We start from the raw sequence: 20,474 nt of genomic DNA, 5'->3' as shown, positions 1-20,474 counted from the left end.
ATAAAGTGGCGTGGCAATTAGAGTAATTGTGCAAAAAGCCGTCTTCGGTAAAAAGTAAAAGAAATTAAGCTGCCACTACTGTAACAGGTTAGATGAAAATCAAAATTTAATGTATTCTCCCTTGTGTCGTCTTGTTTTGTCAAGACATCAAATAGAATTGGAAAGTACAAAATAACAAGCCCTTGAGAAATCACAGAAGCCGACCTTTTTGATGTTGTTGGTTTACCTTGTTCTCAGTTATTTGAACAATGATGTTTCAGATTTAAGGGCAAGATAAAGCTTAAAAATTAAAACCCGTTGTCAGTTTGGGGAGGAGGGGGTGTTGTCCCTCCCAAGTAACAGAGCATCTTACCTAATCAATGAAGGCAAATCCATCCACAACTAGTGCACAAAACAATTAGCAATTCCACTTATTTGTTCAATATTCAAGTCTGGGTTCTGTAACATTCATTCAACTTCAATACAGACTACAGATCCTCCTGCTAGTGCAGAAAACCGTGCTGAAAAGGTTAAAAAGGAAAAAAAAAAAAAAGAAATACAAGAAAAAAGGCTGGGGCAAGGATATTTGCCAGTGTTGCTTCTCTCCCAGTCTCTACACGGCCACTTTAATCTGCAGATGAGTATAGAGTGGATTTTTTTTGCCTTTCCTTTTAACTGGAAAGCGAAGCTGAACAAGTAAGTACCTTATAAAAACAAAACAGGACAGGACATTTTAACTTAACTACAGCAAAGTAGTTTCCAGTAATGCAGTTCTGCTTTCAATAAAACAAACAAACTGCTTAAAACTAGCCAAGCCTTTCACCAAACAATAACAAATTTAGCTTATGGTGTCAGGACTTTCCCACAATCTAGTTTTGCAGGTGTTGATAAAACTACCCCTGCTACTGCTTTTCTCTAGCAAAGAGGGGAGAAAAACAACACCAGTTAGTTACCCTGCTACTGAGAAACCTTTACAGAAAGTAAATCCAAGCGCTGTGCCCTTCCAGCTCACGTTTTTCTACAGCAGAAAAGCACAGGAGCTATTGAAACTCCTTGAACTTTTGAATGCAAAAATCCTTCTCCCCTTACCTTTCTTCAGCTGCCGGTGCATGCAATCACAGACACAGAAACCAAGGCATTTTGCACTGAAATAATAATTTCAAGATTCTAAAAACAACTTCATTCTCAAGCAACAACGGTGCTTGAGCACTGCCAGGTTAAAATGGTGCATAAGGAATCGCTCTGACTGCCCTACCTCGCTTTCAATGCCTAAAAATCCATTTTATCCTTCTCCACACAACTGTTGCAAACCCTTTTCTTCCTTGCACACAACTAAATCCAACTCAACTCGCGCAGACGTCAGAGCCCAGCGTCCATCAGGGCAATCCTCCATCTGTGACCCATTACTACAATCCACCGTGGGGTCTGATCACTGTTCACACCCCAGCACCAATTTCAGTGTGGGGTTAAGAGTTACTCTTCTAAAAAGTGTGCAGGGCTCATCCAGCCCCAGAAGGACGTGAGGCACCCGCACCTTCCTCTGAGCACTGAGGGCCCTGCAAAGACAGCGCAGGGATTTCATTTCTTCCCTGTCAATCCCATTGTATTTATGACTTCTCTTTAGTTCAGCTGAGTGACTGGTCAGAGCATGTCTCAGAGCTTTTTTTTATCTTTTAAAGCAAAAATAACACTGCTTAGAAAAGGGAGGGCACAATGGCACAGCACAGTAAAGTGAATGTTAAACAAGACTCAGAAAAAAAAACAAACCAACTGTAGCAAACAAAAAAAATTTCAAAGCAGCCCTTCCTATCATAAGCTTTCTGATGATTTATGGTTTACCAACTCAGCAAGGTTACGCAACACTGCATGCCTTTAGATGCATTATTTGAGTCAGTTGAGATTTAATTAAGATCACAGCCTCCAAAATCCCTGTCAAATGAAAATTCACAGAAGACAATACACTATATATCCTCATGCAGATAGTCTCCATTCCATGCTCTGGAATAACATAAGTTAATCCTCGTTTCTATGGTGGCAGACAAAAGTTCACTAATTTTGTTTTCTTTTGACACTTGTGTTGTTTTCTGTTTTATGTCATGAGATCATTCCCTTTTGAGAGGGGAGGGGAGCTGATATAGGGGGAGAGGAGGGAGAGCAATATGTCTGAATATGGCAGCAGATGTATTTTGACATTCTCACAGCTCTGCTGTGATGTCATCAAGTTTTCATATAATTAACCCCTGCCAGTAAGAGCATCCTTTCATGACATCTGTCCATTGGGAAGAGGAGGAAGGAGTCAGAAAAAAAAGCACAAAAAGTGCCTCAGTCTTGCTCTCACACTAAAACCAAAATCAAACAAAATTAAATTAAGACTACAAAACAGCATTTACATCTTCCTTCTGTACCAGTGACTGGCTTTCCCCAATTCATTATCTGCCCCAACCATCTCCTCACCTCCGAGGTGCTCTGAAACCACTCGCCAGGGACACGCAGCTCATTCCCAGCGCCTTCTCCTCCTGACAGTCCTGGTGCAGGGGAACCCCTCCACTCTATAATCCAGTTCCTCTATTTGCTAAGCATGAGCACGTTAAATAAAACAATATTTCTTACAGAGAAATTGCTAGAACTTTACCTCATTCCACTGTATTCCTATTTGCATTATCTTAATATCTGCTTGCTTATCTCATGGTTTAGAAATGACAGGTGCTAGCGGTCTTTTGTTTGACAGGCCACTACACAAATAACTGTCTTGCCTGAAAGGGCTAATGCACTACTAATGAACAATAAATCAACTTTGATTATAAAGTGTCAGACCAATCAGTTTGCAGTTCAGCTCTATCACAGTCTAGGCCAAGGCAGCTACTCTGTTCAGGCAGGACTCGGGTTTCATCTCTGCAGCCTTATCAATGAAATTTTTTGGACGTAGCCACAAGAGATCACTGAAAGCCCTCTGACAGCAGATTTTCCGCTGGCTGCGAGGAGAGGACAGAGCCTGCTTTTAGAGACTTCCTAGGCTGCTACTACAATAAATATACAATCAACAAAAGCCATTTCTTCACCAGACAGAAGCACACTCTAATGACATACGCACATGTGCACATGTGCTGTAGCCGTGACTTTTAGAAGCAAACAGAATTGCCTTTCAACTTGGTGTAAAAGATGTGCGAGATGCCTGAAAGCTCCGCACATTAAACACACTTATGAGGGGTTCGATCTGGTAAATAATAATTTAGCAGCCAGGGTGCTTACTGCTCCGAGGGGAGAGGAGGGTAAAGAGCCTCCTCGCCTACTACAGCTACTGCACACGCACAAGGCATTCCAGGATTGGGCCCGGGAGCATCAGGCATGAGAATCAGCTGTGATCCAAATTAAAAAAAAAAAAAAAAAGTATTTTAACATTTCAGTTTATTTATGAAAAGGCAAACTAGCGTGCGCAAGTCACTTTTTATTAGAAATAAACTTCAGCGATTTATTGTAGTTCACAACTCAACACTCACTGCTAGCATAAATCCAACCGTTTGGTTTTCATAAACAGATCTTGGTCACCCTGAATGATTCACACTTCCTGCCACCAAACTTGTTTTTATTTAAAAATATGAAATGGTAGAGTGCCGAACGCCGGCACACGCACCGAGAAGACTGTGTCGCGTTACCGAGGGGCTTTTCCCTGCCACCAGCACAAGGACAAGGCACAACTCCCGCTGTTCTCGGAGACAAGCTGGCTTTGAAGGAGTTAATCCCAGAGAGGAAGAGTGTATATGCACTTTGCTCTAAACTTACCACCCACTTCCTAAGGGTTCCCTCCTCCCCGCCACCACCACCCTCGAAATTTCAGCTCACTCGCACTGCAACGCTGACACCGAGCCCGGCTGCGCCGAGATCCCGTTACATCCATTTCGCCGGGGTTCACAGCACCAGTCAATGTCAAAAACAAAGCTCACTCACTTAATTTCCCCCTGGTAAATTGACTGGCGAATCCATTCAGCGATCCCGGCTCCTGACATTTAAACCTGACACTGTGTTTTATCCGGCTCCGTGCACTTTCCCTCCTTCCTCGCTCTTCTTCCCAACTCCAGCGCTGCGGCACAGCCCGCCCGGCTACGCGCACCCGCGACTGTCACGACAGGCGCCAGGCGACACGCTCCGCTCATCACTTCCAAAAACCCCCGGCGAGTTTGCGGGGCTGTCCCTCTCTACCTCCCTCCTTCCCTCCCTCCTCCTCCTCCTCCCGTAGAGGAGCCGGCACCGCGCGGCTCCTCCAGGCCGCCGCGGCTCTTTCCGCCACTTTGCGCGGTCCTCCCGCCCCCGATCCCAAGCCCGCGCGGGGCACCCACCTGGGCGGCGGCGGGCGGCGTGCGGCGCGCCGGGCCATGGAGCGGGCTTGGCGGAGCGGCGGGCGCGGAGCGGTGCGGAGCCTCCGCGGGCGCGGGCGGAGTGCGGGGCGCGCTGCTCGCGGGCTGCCGCCGCCGCGCCGCCACCCGCGCGGCCCCGCCCTGCGCCGCCGCGCACACCCCGCCCCGGAACGGGGCGCCCCGCGGGCCGCCCCCGCCCCCTGCCCGGGCACCGCCGGCTGGACACCCCCCTCCCCCGGACCCCGGAGCGGCCGCGGGGCGGGGGGAAAAAAGCGGCGGCACGGCGCGCCCGGAGGAGCCGCCTGCCTGCCCCGCAACTTTCTAGCCTCCCGCGGAAAGTGGCTGTCGCTCTCCTGCTGCCTGCCCGACTGCTCTGCCGCACAACCTCGGGATTTCGGTATCGGGAAATAGAACGGAGAATAATAAAGAAACAACCACAAGGTGCCTCTAACGGGAGTTTGTATCAAAACGGGGCAGAGCGCCCGGCCTGCGGAGGGGAGCATCTCCCCTTCTTCCCTCGGCCGCGCTGGGGGACGAGCGGTACCCGTGTGTCCCAGCGGTACCAAAGCGGTACCCGTGTGTCCCAGCGGTACCATAGCGGTACCCGTGTGTCCCAGCAATACCCCAGTGGTACCTGTGTGTCCCAGCGGTACCCGTGTGCCTCTGCCACCCCTGCCCGGGGACATCCCCAGCCACACGGAGCTAAGGCAGCCGAGCCCTCGAGCTCCGTGCACTCAAAGCCGCTCTGTTTGGATCTAGGACACCTCTTCAGCTTTGGGTACTCCTCACTCAGAACACTTCACAAACTCAGGCAGGCGAGCTCCAAGAAATGCTTGTCCTGACTTCAGCACGCAAACTCAACCGCCTGTCCGTGCGCTCTCTCTAACCCAGGGATTGCCACAGACCTGGTGCCCTGTTTTCCCTTCCCCAAAAAGCTCCCATCCATAGCATATGCCGAGTTGGATCCCAGAGAGATCACAGATTCCAACAACTTAATCGCAGGCAGCGGTATTTGGTAAAATCTCTCCCCTCTATTTCAATTACATTTTTTTTTACATTTCCACATAGTTTCTTAATACAAAATTGATGCGGAGAGTAACTCCTCAGTTACTTCACATGCAAGCACAAGAGCAGACAGAAGCTGCCCTACACCGTTCCCAGCAGAACCTCCCGTTATTTGCAGGAGTCGGGGCTGTCAGACAATAGCCCCATTAGTGATGCTGCTGAAGAACCTCACAAGAAGCAAAGACAAAGGACCCAATTTACTGACAACTTGTGATCTGATGTTAAATGGGATGCGATACAGATTGCTTTCCACCCTAAAGTGTTTTCGCGTCAGATAACAAATTTATTAATGGGATTTTTTTCAGGTCACAAAAATGTGACCCCACCCTCTTATGAATATTTAATAAGGGACTAAGGGCATCTTTTGCAAGACCCTAAATCTGCCAGAAACAGCCTACATGAATCAGAAAGTGCCTGCCTCTTAAAGGGACACTGACGCCCCGGGCAGGTCAGCACAGACAGGGCATGGGAACAGCCAGGATTTATCTGTGTTATATCTGTGCAAAGTCAGGCACACACGTACACACTCACCCCCCGACACACTGGGAGCTCAGCAATAACATAAACCATAAAGCATGCAGCGTGCTAGTAATAATTATCACCTGTGCTTAAGAGAAATCCTTCCTGTCCTAGACTTCAAAGTAATCTCGAGGAACTTGGATTGCTTTGGGAAATATACGACAGAATACACAGACTTAAACTTTTCAACACTTCTCTTGTGGACCACCTCCTCCTTCCTGCTGTATTTCTAAGAGCATTGCTGTGGCAGCATTCCCAACAGTCCCGACGGCAAAGGAGCAGCCTTAGGAAGGCTCTGAGCGTTAACACGCCCTGACCAACTCTGTAGCCAAAAGGAGCTGGGGGCTGCATGCCCAGGCAGTCTCTGCAGGCCATCAGAGGATGCTCTACAGACCCCAGCAGGGAAAAAAATTGATCCATCTTGTCTTCCTCGGCAGAAACTTCTAACCCACACAAGCCTCAATCCTATTCTCACATCATCAATTCTTATTTTCCAGTATTACCACACACAGCTCAACACAAGGCCAGTGCCCTCCTTCAGCCCTGGTCACTGACTGGTCACATACCTGTGAGCCAAGCTCTGCATTACTCTATTTATTAAAAAAGGGGATTCTATGAAGCCTACAACTTTGCTCAAGGCATTTCTCTTCTTTCCAGGGGCAAAGAAGTGTAATGTGTCAATGCAAGCCCAAGGCTGTAAGAGCTACATGCAAAGCAAAAGCACAGTGCTGGCTCTGGTACTGACAGTTCTCCCCAGCCTTGGGCAAGTCACCTAGGAATTTTGGTGGTTTTAGTTCTTTTTAAATGTCCCTGATGTTGAGGATGAGAGCTCAGTCTGCAGTATTTCTGGCCTGGCTTTGCAGTGGCCTGCACCATTTCAAGGCAGTCAATGGCCTCGACATCTCTGCCTCGTCATCTGTAAAACGGGGATAATACAACTCGTTTCAGGATCTTCTGTAGACCAATATTTGCAAAACACTTTGAAAAATGAAAGGTGCTGTCTAAGCACTGAGTGCTGGCCACAGAACCTGCAAGCCGTATTTTTAAAGCATTTTATACCCTTTCATATAAAAGCTTCATACCTGCAAGCTCAGCCAACATCTGCTCCGGGCTAAAAACTTCAGCCTTAGTAACAGAGATGGTAGCACTTGTTAAGTAAGGTCACCATGAAATATAATGCATTTCTAAGCCAGCAAAATATTTTAAAAGACCAAGAAGAACCATAAACTCCCACTTTAATTCCATTCAATTACGAAGAGCCATCACAGACAGAGACCATCAGACAGGGATGTTCAAAACAGAACACATAAAGTAATACATTAAAAATAACTGGGAGAGAGCGTGGCAGGCTAGATGGCTATTTGGCACTCTGTGCCCATGGGATCTGATCCATATTAGGAGGTGGTTATCTTTCACCTAGGTGAAAGAAAATAATCACTGGATACTAAGCTCTAAGGTCCAAGTGAGAGGAATAGATCATGAATTATGACAAGGATAGGGGAATAAATGATTTTGCTATGCCATAATTTTACACGTACACTTTATTCACAGACTTTTGCAGGTACCTATCCATGCAGAGACCATGGACTTGCCTGCAGAAAAGCCTCAGCTGCCTGCAGGGCAAGGGAGAAAAAAACAAAAGACATCCACAAAGTGCAATCTTCTCACCAGAGTCAACCTGCCCCAAATGAGTCAAGTTTATGTCTAGTCCTAATACGAGGCAATTTCTGCCTAAAAACAGCAGCACATCTGCACTTAGTCCTCGGGATGTTCTCCCGGGCAGGCACAGCCAAACAGGTCCCACTTTGCTCTCTGGCAGCTGGTAGTGGGCCAAATCCTGTGCCCTGCTTCCCAAATACAACTTTGGGAGTAATTCAGCTGAACTCAGGGTGCCAGTGCTGCCGTGGCACACAGGAGCCCAGCGGGGCCACGCCAAGCCTGGCAAAGGCAAGTGCCAAACCAGGCTGCTCAGCACTCGGACTGCAGCCATGGGCCACTTAAAAAGCAAACTGCTGTTTGCAGTTCTGAGGGAAAAAGGCTGTCTCAGATACTATTCCCACTCCTGGATCCCCAGGCCCATTTTTGTGGGGTTAAATCATATTTTCCTGTTTTGAGAATGCTTCATTTTCCCTTGTTGCTGTTTGAAAGACCTACAAAAACAAATGGGGAAAACAACTGACTAAACAGGAAACAGTGAAACTTACAACCCACAAAGTGCTGAGAAAAAGGACAAAGTAAACAGTTTTTTTTGGTCATTTTTAATAATCTCAGCTAATGCCCTCATGGTAAAATATCTTCAGGCAGAAATGTGATTTTTAGGCTGATGGTGTCTAACAAAACAGAACGCCAAAGCAATTAACATTTCAGTAATCCTTCTGTCTCTGTTACTCTCCTTTTTTTTGATGAGAAACTGTCATCTTTCTTACTGGCCCTGCAAATTCTGCATGAACAAGGCTCTTTAAATCCCCTCAGTGTTGCACAATGGTTTAAATTTCACTTCATGGCATGCTTTAAATTACCATTCACATCTTCATTTAATGCATCATTTTATAATGCCAGTGTTACTAGTTAATTTATATATACACAGCAGGATGTGTCAACATTCAGGTGAGTTATGAATATGATTGTACAGGAGTTATGGAAGACATTTCAGCAAAATTATGGTTCCCTCTAAACATAAAAATATTAATAATGAATCAAACATCACAGGTAAACAACAAATTTTATATAATTGCTCCCCCCATGCTCCTAGATAAATAAATAAATAAATATGGCATCATTTTTGCTCTGCATTCATATTTGATTGATCTTAATAAATTGCCATCTCCTTTCCTAATAAACTGTAATCTCTTGTTTCCGCCACAAAGTAAAATTTATTAGCACACTCTTCTACCAGCAGGTCTGCATCACTCACAACACAGTGTGCAAATTGTTCCAAGTATGCTTGGACATTATTCATAATTTATTTTTCTGCCCCAAAGTACACAATATATTGAGAGGTAATCACCACTAACTGTTCTCAGTTACTTTCCTTAATTATGTGAGATGACATTTATGTCACGTACAGTAGAGGAAATGCTGCAGTTTCCACTAAAACTCCATTTTTTTTTATTTTTTTGGCCTTGGGTTGAAACACAGTGTTCACACAGAGAAAACCTTCTTAGGACAGGAAAGACTGGAGGTGGTATCTGGTAGGAGATGGGAACACCTCCACTTGAAAAGAACAAGCCCTGTCTACCAAAATAACCCACTGGGCATGACAACAGCGATGGCTCCGAGAGGAAAAGTAGGTGTTTTGTCGTGATGTTAAAGTTGCCATGGTAAGAAAAAAAAAAAACACAGAATGAAACATCAACAAAACAAATGTCAATCAAACACATTTTTGCCTGTTAAGTATTAACCAGTGAACTCCTGGCCACCCCAGATCATCTGCCCAGTGTCTCAGTGCAGGCAGGTGCCCCAGGGTCCCCAGCTGGGTGTTTTTGGGCTGGATCACCCCAGTTTGGGGCTGGTGTGGAATGCAGTGCTGGAAGCACTGCCCTCTCCTGGTAATCTGCCTCTCTCATCAGAAGATTCAATGCTTCACCTCACTCACAAAGGATCCTCTTTAAAAACCCAGGTCTGCCTCCATAACAACCCAACCTACACACACAAATGTGTCACCAGAGATAGAAATTAAAATAAAACTGATTAACTATGGGTCCCTTTAGGTAATAACACCTATCAGACCATTGTGCTCACAGTCCAGGAGTGCTGAGTTCTGTATTCTGGTACTCCTGTGAGAACACCCTCTATCACCACTGGGCATTGTCATTTTTCACTCACTCTGTTGGGAACACATATCAGAGTATTTTCAATATATTTCAATAAAACACCTTCTTAACAGTAATAGGCCACTGTTCCCATTTCAGTGGTCCCCAAGGTTTCATGATACAGTTTATTTAGCTGGCTCATAGTTCCAAGTTTTCTTCCAATATTCAAAAGCTATTTTAAATTTTTTTAAAGAAGGCAGCCAAGGGAAGAGCTTTTTCTCTTCTTTAAAAAGCAAAATAGTTAAGTTGATATAGGCAACAAAACAACTCAAATTATTTCCTGAAGAGGTGCTTAGTCAACAGCCCTCATGGTTAGATAGGAGTGCACAGAAAAACCGTGACAGTGCTGGTGCTACACAGGGATGGAGTTTGGAAGCAGCACTGAGATCTCTGCTCCTGCTAGAAAAAGCACTGTGACTCCAGGAATCAAATGCATATGGAAAAACAGCTTTTCGGGAATCAGGGATTGGCGAGGACATGTCCTCAGGACCACTACCCTGTGATGCCACAGTGTGCTTCTCCTCTTCCTCGCTATCTCTGGGTCAGGAGCAGCCCCTCACTAAGCCTGGCAGGATGGGGAACGGGAGGGGAGAAGGAGGTGGTGCTGTTTTGGGAAAACCAGACTGCAGGGCAGGAGAAGCCCCAGCCTCAGCAGAGCCATCCCTGGCCCTTGGCCACGTCAGTCATTTTGATGGTGCACATCTGGTTTCACAGGGGTGAGACACAGGCAGCCGTGCTGGCTAAGCAAACAGCCCAGCCACAGGACTTTGCTCTCCGATCCCTCGGGGTCATCCCGCGGCTCTGAGCCCTTTGTGCATCACTAAGCAGGGCTCACTGTGTGCTCTGGGCTCTTCCTTTGTACTTCACTCTGGCCCTTCACAGCGCAATGCCACGATCTATCACTTCATTCCAAAGAAACCGGCCAAACTCAAGGACACAGTCCTCCCCTCCTGCTTCCCTTCTCCAGGAAAATGCGGCTCCTGTCTGAGAGCAAGGGTTATGACCCATCAACATTTCCTATCCAAATCCAGCTGCTGCTTATTGCAATCCTTTCCCCTCCCCGACCCTGAGCCACAAGAAAAGAGAGGATGCTGAGAGGCAGCAGGTCTTAGAGCTGGAGAGGATGTGGTGTGGCAGGCAGAACCTGCTCCTTTGCTGCACTCATCACAGCAAAAGATAAACGAGTAAACAAAAGAATTTTTCTGTGGCCCCTTAAAGACAAAAAACTTGGCTTCCTGTAGCAAGAGAAATCCCGCAAATGAGTCTGAAGATTTTGGGTTGGAAAAGTACAAACTCGCTGTAAAGTGTGTAACAGGAGAGGAATACTACAAAAATTGATCTCTGGAAGGAGACAACAATTCTCTGCCCTCAAACGCAGCTGCTTTTGGGGTGCAGGGTGGCAGCAACTTCACCATACAGAGCCCTGAAGGAATTCAGGACACCTGAGGCACCAAATCCTTCACTCGAATGAAATTGCAGGGTGATTAAGCAGAGAGAATGTAACTATCCAAACTGTAATTTGGCCAGCACAATGGATCTAACACCCCTATTCTTGGGAGGAAAAAAAAAAAAGTACTGTATTTGAAGTTCAAAATCTAATTAACTATTTGAGAAAAATAATTCTGTTTTTAAAAGAAAATTCCTAACAATATAATGAGAATTAGTGCCAAAGTTTTTGAAGAACTGCATAAAATGGTATGAAAAACGTATGATATTGTAATAATAGGAATGACTGGATTTGCTCAAATGTTCCTTATACCTTATAATGCAAGAATAAAATACAGTGTAAATCCTTCTATCTACGTAAGTTCCCTGTACAGAAAAATCTCTCCTTTAATAGGTTTACACCTTTAACATGTATTAGTTTGGAAAAGTCCTAGGGTATAATTACACATCTTGGCTTGGCACATTAATAGCTGCTCCCTTCATTTACTGATTTCTTTTACTGGTCAATTTGCTATTTTACTACATTGCTCTTACAGCTTGGCTTCCCCCTTGTGCTGGGAAGGGCAGAGGGGCCGAGTTGGCCACGGGCTCTGTGTTCTGCCTTGGGGAAGTGGCTTTTGAGACCTTGATCCTGGCCATCTGCACGCACGATGCTCGTCTGGGATGTGGCATTTGCATCCACATTTGCCAGCAAGCTGCAGATCACAGGCAGAAGTAAGCAGAGCTGCCCTCACTTTCAGGAAAATCTGTGCAGAAATACACTCTACAGGCCCAGGAGAGGACGAGCCAAGTAGGGGCCTTGGTGCCACCTTGCTGGTGTCCCTCCAGTGCACCACAGAGCACCTGCTGCTGCCCAGGCTCCTGACCCTGCATCCCTCTGCACAGCGTTTCCTCCCAAATTCCCTCTGCCACCTTGCATTCCTCAACTCCTTCCTTACTCCAGGCTTTTGCTGCTGTCCCAGGTTTTCTCTCTGCTCCCCTGGAGCTCCATCCCTATTGCTCCTCCTCACCTTCTTTCTCCTCATGGTTTGAGAGACCTGGAGAGATGCTCACCTGGGACAGGATGCTCACCTCGCTCCATCACACACCTAGGAAAGGACCATTTTCCCTGTGATGGAGAAGGGACACACATAATGATCTATGCTTCCAGTCTCCACAGGCTGCCTTTGCATCTCTCAGCTCCAGGCTCACAGCAAAATTCACATTTTCTAAGCCTCTGTCCAGCTTCTACAGGTTTTTCGACAGTTTAAGGGTTTTCTTGTGTTATAGCGAGCCATTCAGTTAATGGCTTCTCAGCACTGCCATTATAAACCAGAACTTTTCAGGTGTTTATTACTCGGCTTTAAAAATTGGCTCTATGCTGAAATTTGGCAAACGAAGTGTCAGCCTAGGAGAAAATTTTGTTTTTTGCCAATTTTATACTCTAAAAAAAAAAAAATGACCCCATTTTGGCCTCCATAAAAACGTAGCTTTTGCTGCCTCAATGACACTGGTGAAGTAACAAGTCAATATTGTAATAGTGCCAGCAGAACTGAGTGATTTAAAGCCTAAAATTGCTTTGAAGGTGAAGAGTGCTATTGAGCTGCTAATTATTAACTATTATTACTGATCCTGCCGCACAACAAAGATGCAAACAGAAAACAGAGGGAATATGAGACATCGCAGGGAAAAAAAGGCAGAATCAGAATGAGGGTCCAGTGCTGAACACAGAGGAGCTGAAAAACAAGTCAGGAGCCTTGGCAGGGTGGGATCCTCCAGCCAACGCAAGAAGAATGAACTGATATGGAAATATTATTTTTCGTTTTCCAGGACAGTATTTCAAACACAAATAAAATACAAATGACACAGTGTAGCTTGCTCCATGCCAAAGCTAGCAACGATGTGGGATCAAAATCAGCTCTAAACCAGGCTGAACTGAGGTCAGTAGGAACCTCATATTGCTCAGCTGAAGCCAAGAGAAACTTTGACATTTAATCCAACAAGTAGAAGACAGAGCTCTGAAGGTGCTGAGGACGGGTGACCTTGCCTCAGCTGCCCAGCAGTCAGACATCCACATAAAAATGGGCTGAGGATTTCAATGATCCCAAAAGACTTACATCCTCTGAATCGTCAGGTTTCTTTCAAATCCTGTACACACAAGAATAGCATCATCTCAATCACACATCCCAAAACCTGACCTAGGTTGATCTAACTTGGCTGTATGGATGTTCCACTCTGAACATCTCCAACCACTCACTCCACTGTGTCACCTTCTGAGGGGACTGTGGTTCCCTAGCAGGAAGATGACAGAGTGAGTATTTCTTCTCTGAGGGAAGAGTGAGGACCAGGAGTTGAGCGAGGCCAGGGCACGCTGCCATTTGGAATGTGCTGTACCAAAGCAGCCATGAAAAGTCATCGGGGCTGCTTTCAAACACAGTAAAAAAGAAAAAAACCAACCAATTTATCTTTCTGGAAACTTTCTGCTTGTCTAAGTGGCAGCTATTTAAATACAATTAACAAGCAAATGATTTTAAAATTACAATACATTTAGTAAGGCAGCATCACAAACAATTTGCATCTCATTAAAGTGTTTGAAGCTGCAGAATCAACCTCCCAAAAGGGCTGCACATCAAGTGGGAAACACAGTCACAGTCAACAGCTTCTGCACTGTCCTGTGACACTGGACACACAGCAGGAGGACAGCAGAGTGGGGGCTCAGTGTCCAGCTGAGCCCTGGCAGGGCCACTCCCGTGGGGAGTTCTGGCCACAGCTCTCGGCACAAGGACGGATGCCACAAGCCACAGCCTTGCTGGAAGTGGGTGTAAAACGAGGAAGGAAGGAAGGAAGGAAGAGGGTGTGTGTGTGTGTGTGTGTGTGTGTGTGCATGTGGGATGGGCACTTTTTAATATACATTCATGAACAAAGAGTTTAAAGAGATTTCAAGCTATTTACTCAGCTCTATATATAATTAAAAGTTTATAGATTACACCGCCACAAACCTTCTGAGATTGCTGCCAGGTTTGGACACACATTAATTCCCAGGAGCCTCCTGCAGAACAATCCCATGCCGACATGTGCAGCAGGAAAAGCCTCAAAGAAGTAACAGCTTTAAATGCTTCCAATTCACTTTCAACTGTGATTTACTGTGGTGATTCCATTTAACCCGGAGGATTCAGGAGCACTTCCCAGATCACAGACTACCTCCCCTGGTGCCTTTGGCTTCCTTAGAAAGCCAGGCTGATGGGCCAAGCCCTGCTGGATCTAGCCTAGGATACAGGTTTTGTTAAGCATAGCTCCAAATGGGTACCTGTGTGAGCCAGGGCTGCTGGTTTTGCTGCCAGTGCAGCTCCTGCCAAACAAAACCCTTTGTAGCCCATGGAGGGGAGTGACCTGGCAGGAGGCTGGTGGGAGACTACTGCTGCTGGGTGGGAAGGAAAATACACAAGATCTATACAGGTGATGCATGAACTAATTCCTAGATGAATGAGGAATGTAGCTAAACAAACTTAATTTCACTTATCAGGAGACTTGAAGGTGAGGATATCCACAAGACAGGATGTCCCTGAATCAGTCACTTCTCACAATCAGCCTCAAGTGCTGACACTGCCAGCACTGACCTACACTCCAACCACACCTTTAATCCAAAACCTTGCTCCAAAGTACTGCAAAAGCAAAACCAATACCTTCCCTAGAGTTCAGCACAAGTTCTAAAATAACATTTTACTTGCTGTGCCTCCGACTCCACGGGCTGTGGAGCTGCATGTGACAGCTGTTTGACGCTGCAGCACAGTTACACACAGTGCTGGCAGGGCAGAGCGAGAAAAGACTTTACAATCCAGTCTGCAGAGGAAATTCGGGTAAGTTGAATTATCCATTTGGAAGCTGGCCAAGGGCTGGGACTACTCCCAGAAGAAGTGACCAGCTCTGCTCGTCCTTTGAAAGGCAGCACCTCTGAGCTGCCCGTGGCTCTCACTCAACTGCTCCTGTGAGAGCAGGGCCAGCACATCCTCTGTGCTCCTCCTGGCAGAGAGGCTTTCCTGGGATCCAGGGATCTTGTCCTGCTGCTGAGAGACCTGTCAGTGGTGACAAGGGGCTGAGGGCACTGATACCCTGCAGTGCCTCTGCAAGAGGGGTGGCAACGAGCCTGGGAAGCCAAATAAAAAGTGAGATGGAGAAAGGAACTAATAACGAAAACCACAGGTAAAAGCAAACCAGGCATCATCAGACGCATTCACTGCTCTGGGCACTGCACACCAGAGAAGCTCCAGAGCCCTTTGGGTGGTTCCCACGTCTCTCCATCCCTGGTGTCATCAGGACCAGAGTGTGTCACCCCAAAACTTCCTGCCCAGAGATGCCACCAACTATTGACAAAGAGCCTGTGTGCTTCTTTTTCAGACCTGTGGTTTTGTAGTTTGTCAAAACAGGATACTATTTAAATTTAAAATGCTACGATTTAAACAAAGGTGAAATAGTTACTGCTGTTTTAGCAACCAGACATCAGGCTCTGCTCAAGCACACACATTTTTTTGTTTTTAAAAGACCTCAGTCCTCTTTGCCAGCACGCTCTCCCTGCAAACCTGAATGCGAAGACAAGTGTCTAAGCAAAACAACACTCACTTTCTATGAATTACTGAACATGTGTAATTCATTTATCTGTAATATTGTGCTAAACTCAGCTCCAATTAAACAAACGAAAACACCTGCTTAGCACACATAGATCTTTCCATACCTCAGGGGAAGACACATCAGTGTGCTCTGTAGCACAATCTGGCTCAGAAGCCTACACTAACAATGCAAAGCTGGGATTTTTCTTTTTTTCTTAAATGCACATAGGCAAGGAGATAAAAAAAATACAGGGAGATTTTGGGGATGGAGTATCTGTGTTTGGTATTTCTATCTATAGCACGTGCAGTTCTGTGATATTTAAGTGCTCACTGGGGGCTTCTCATGGGCAGCTGCACCTGAGGGCATGCATCACTCCAGGGAAAAAAGTGGGATAATGAAAACTTTAAAACACATATAACTGGCCCCAGATATTATGATACTGTAAAACTACCAAATAGACCTCGTGTTGACAAATTTATTGAGCTGAGGAGAAGATGTTTCCTCTTCTTGCTTTGCCTCTGGACCACAGGCATCCAGCAGCTCCATGGGACATCCCTGTTGTCCCCCCACATTAACGGGTCACAGTGACACACAGTGAAAATCGCAGTGACACACAACGGGGTCACCCCAACATGGGGGCTGAAACCACCCCTGGCACCCCAGATGTGCCCCCAGCAGAAATGAGACGTGGCCTCATCAGACACACGTTTTGGACCAGCAGAGGGGTGTCCCTTTGGGGGTGCCTTGGAAAGTGGGGAGCCACAGTTGGTTTGGGGTGCTTGGCTGGGTGCAGCAGCCGCCATCAGCAGAGCCTGCAGCCTGCCAGATCCCCTACACTTAACTCATTTCCTATTCTTTACTCACTGCCTGCAGACAATAGGCTGTCAATCAGATCCCCAGCAGAACATTTACAATTATCTTCCCTCTCCCCCACCTCAGCATGGCCCCATGCGAGCAGCTCCATCCCAAAGTGTTCACACACGAGCCATTTGCAACTCTTCTGTCGCCAAAACTGCCCTGACTCCAGAGGCGGGTTAGGAAATTGAATTTCCTCGTGTTTTCAAATAAAAGTACTGCAGTGGCAAAGCACAGAAGCAAAAGAGCAGGCTTCCTACAGGTGTGAGGCAAAAGCAACCAGGAATGGAAAACCTGCCCCAGTAATTATTACAGCATTCTGGGCAGGGATGAAGGCTGTTTACTGCCTTTAAAAAAAAGAAAAAACAAAAAACAAAATCAAAGTTATAAACTGAAAGGATTTTTAAAAAATATTTTTGTTTTGTTTTTCTTCCCTTTTTTTTTTTTTTAATTTAGGACAGGGTGGTCCCCTCTGCTCACTCCTGCAGAATTAGCAACAAACCACCACCACAATTTTGCAGCTGGCCTTGTGACCATTTGCTGAGTTCTCCCAGAAGAAATTGGTTTGTTTTTCCTCCGGGTAGACACAGCTGAGTGAAGGACTCAAAATGAACACACTTTCCAAGTAAAAAATAACAGTGATGCAAGTCATAACCATACCTTCCCTTGTAGTGGCAGTTGCTGACAACGTGATTTAAAAATATCTGAACTATGTTCTGCATGATGTTAATGCTCCGATTCCAGAGAGAAATCCCCAATACCTTCGGGGCACTTTCCAAACACTGAAGCCTGAGAAACTGTCCAGGATGGGCCCATTCCTAATAGCACTGAAATCATTGCCATTGCTAAATTAGGAGAAAATCCGTACAGTCATCATTCACTGCACTGTGACTTCACTGATTTTCTGCTCCACTGTCTGCTCAAGGGTCAGTGTGGTTAACAGCGAGGAGATATTCCCTCTCCTATTAATTGATCCGGACACATCTTTGATGGCTGTCAAACAGAAAGGTAACTAGTGCCATTACGGCTTTTTTTTTTTTTCCTTTTACTTTTTAACTCTTGCACGGGAAATTTCTACAACCTTTTCTGATGAAAAATAACCTGTCTGATATTTCCCCTCTCTTTTAAAATGTTTATCCTGCTCCGAATCTGCAAAGTGTGATATCATCAAGGAAGGTCAAGCTTCACAGGAGCTAATGGCTCTGCTGTGTGCTCCCACCACTTTGAAAAGAAGAACAATAGTCCCTCAAGTGCTGCTGCCGGTGGCACAGCAGCAATTCACCGTGGAGGGTGAGAAATCTGAAATTAAAATAAACTGCTTAAAACCTGCAGATAGAGAGAGGGAATGCAGGAGACAGAATAAAACGGGACAATCTCTGAACCCAATCAACAAAGCGCTCATTGTTCCAGTTTAAGGCAAGTAACACAGCAATAAATATTGAGCCAAGGAAGTTAACCTGTATCCACTGCCTTTGAATAAACACCAAAGCTGAAAGTAAAATCAATGCCAGGCCTTTGGCTCTTGCCAACTCGTGCTTTACTCCTTCTTGCTTGGCTTTGTTTTTACTTTTGGGGATTTTCTTTGCCTTCTCTCCTGTTATTCATACCTTCCTGTAGGAACTCCTTATCACACAGGAAAAGGACCAACAGAAGGAACTGCCAGAGCACAAATAAACTTGTGTTCAGTTGTGTTCTGCAAATCTACCTGGGTGCAGGTAAGTGAGAAGAAAAGGGCTGGGCAATTCACAGGTTCACAGCCCCTGAGAAGCCAGGGGAGTCCCCAGCTCCTTCCCACACCCCTTTTCTCCCCACGAGTGACCTGATGCAGTCCTGCAGACCTCTCTAACCATCAAATCCTGCTCGGTGTTTACCCTGCAGGGTAGCACAGCCAGCGTGAGGCATCTCTGTAAGGCTCAGGCACGTTGATCTCTCTTACAGAAGTTTTGAACATTCAGGTCTTGATCTGAGAACAAATTTTTCCTCAAGTGGTTTATCCACTCCCGTGCCAACACCTCAGCCAGTAATACAGGTTTTCACAGCAAGAATTAATTCTGACTTCACTTTTAAATCACATTTTCTTCATTTGTGCATATTATATTCCACAGAACAGGCGTGAGCATCATGCAAAAGGCATTCTGGTCCATGGTTGTGAATACAGCTGTGTAGGCAGAGGAATATTTGTTTTCCAAGTAATTTGTGCACATTCACAAAATTACAGCTGTCTGCAGTTCTCCTGAAATATCTGTCCTGATGTTTACAAGCCATAAAATATAATCTGCCTTTTCTAGAGGTCTAACTGGTAGGATTGGAAAATGTATGTATTTATACGTACATTATTATTTTTCTTACAGATTGGCTACTCCCCATTACATACTGCCTATTAAGCCCAGATAACATCAGCATTAACTTGAGGAGCCACTGCCCTTAGACCACAGTGAACAAACCTTTGTGGGAGCAGGAAGGGCCTCTCTAATACACTTCGTGGATCACTCAGCATGCAGCATTGCATTCTGATCTCACAGGAACCTTCCCCTGAGAACCACACGAAATGAAGGTCTGGGTTACAAACCAGCTTAGGGTGACAAGTCTTGACCCAAAAAGAGCTCATGTTGGGATGGACAGGGAAGGTTCATCAACTTAACGTGTGTCCACTAACAGTGACCAACCATCAACCATCTTCATGCATCTGTTCTTGTAAGCAAAATCAACAGGATTAAAATGATTAAATTTGCACTGTAGCCATGAACGACTGGGCTAGGCTGGTGTTTGGCATCTCCCAACAGATTCGCTTCAGATGTTTATCTCAGCTATTAAGTGTTAGCCAAAGGAATTACATTCATTTGAGATTTGGTGGGGTTTTTTTTTCCCCAATGAAAGATGGGAAATGTTTCACAAACATTTCTGATTTTTGCCTTTTTCACGAAAGACCCCAATTCCTTTCAGTTCTGTTCTTATCTGTCTGAATGCACAAAACATCAGTCCCAAGGACAGCAAAGTCTTTGGGATAAAATTTTGCAAGCCAACGTGGAAATGTGCACTGTACCTGCTCAACTGACACTGCTCAAAGTCCAGGAGACAAACCATTCTTTTGCCCAGAGTTTTGATCAGCAACAAAATGCACAAAACCAAAAAATACTCATCAGAAAATCGCAGAATGGTTTGGGTTGCAAGGGGCCTTATGGCCCATCCAGTTACAAGCCCCCTGCCATGGGCAGAGACACCTTCCACTAGAGCAGGTTGCTCCAAACCCCATCCAACCTGGCCTTGGACACTTCCAGGGACTCCTGATACGAGAGTGACTTTGGTGCAAAATTGATTTGAAAGAGAAATCAGAGGTAGGAAGCTATATCCATCTCAGTGGGATCCCTCAGCTCCAGCATACTCCCTGGATGGCTGTCACTTAAACCCAGGACAGATCTGGCCCAAGCTGTTCAAGTCAGTGCTGCAACCCACCCAAGGGGTCCACATGGGTGTACTGATGTGTTATAAAAGGCCCAGCACTGAGATAGACCAGAGGTTAATAACTTAAATCTGTAAATGCTTAAAAAAATGTCAGACTGACAGAACTGGCAAGGAAGCACTGAGCTCTGATAATTTGTACTGCTTTTAACACCCTCAATCCGTGTGCTCCACTGCATTACGTACTCTGTGCATGCTGGCACATGGCACGAGCTATGCAGCTGCAACATGGCTCTCATGATACAACACGATGGAAAAAACTCTCAGAGGGGCCAATGGCACCAAGCTAGAGCACCAGTAACCTCGGTGACACTGGTGACCTCATCAGCTCCAGTACAGGTATCTCTGTCTCCTGGCTCCCCTCTCTGGCACCCATCACTACCTGAGCTCCTCCTGTCATCTT

At 45.8% G+C, this 20,474-nt stretch overlaps 1 protein-coding gene across 16 annotated transcripts in view; it reads right to left on the bottom strand.

Moving 5' to 3' along the window:
* FOXP1 (forkhead box P1) overlaps nucleotides 1-20,474 on the bottom strand; it is a 379,555-nt gene that overhangs the window by 82,028 nt on the left and 277,053 nt on the right. Inside the window, exon 1 of one of the 16 annotated variants that reach the window (XM_088171268.1) lies at nucleotides 4,314-4,417. The exons of the other annotated variants lie outside the window; for them this stretch is intronic. The gene's annotated coding sequence lies outside the window, so the exon portion shown is untranslated. Of the gene's footprint in view, nucleotides 1-4,313; nucleotides 4,418-20,474 lie in introns of those variants that run through there. 16 annotated transcript variants of the gene reach the window in all.

Source organism: Sturnus vulgaris, chromosome 11 (genome assembly GCF_052056855.1).
Source record: "Sturnus vulgaris isolate bStuVul1 chromosome 11, bStuVul1.hap1, whole genome shotgun sequence".
In the NCBI taxonomy this organism is placed as follows: Eukaryota; Metazoa; Chordata; class Aves; order Passeriformes; family Sturnidae; genus Sturnus; species Sturnus vulgaris.
The sequence above is the reverse complement of the archived record's forward strand: the minus strand, read 5'-3'. Positions and strand labels throughout refer to the sequence as shown.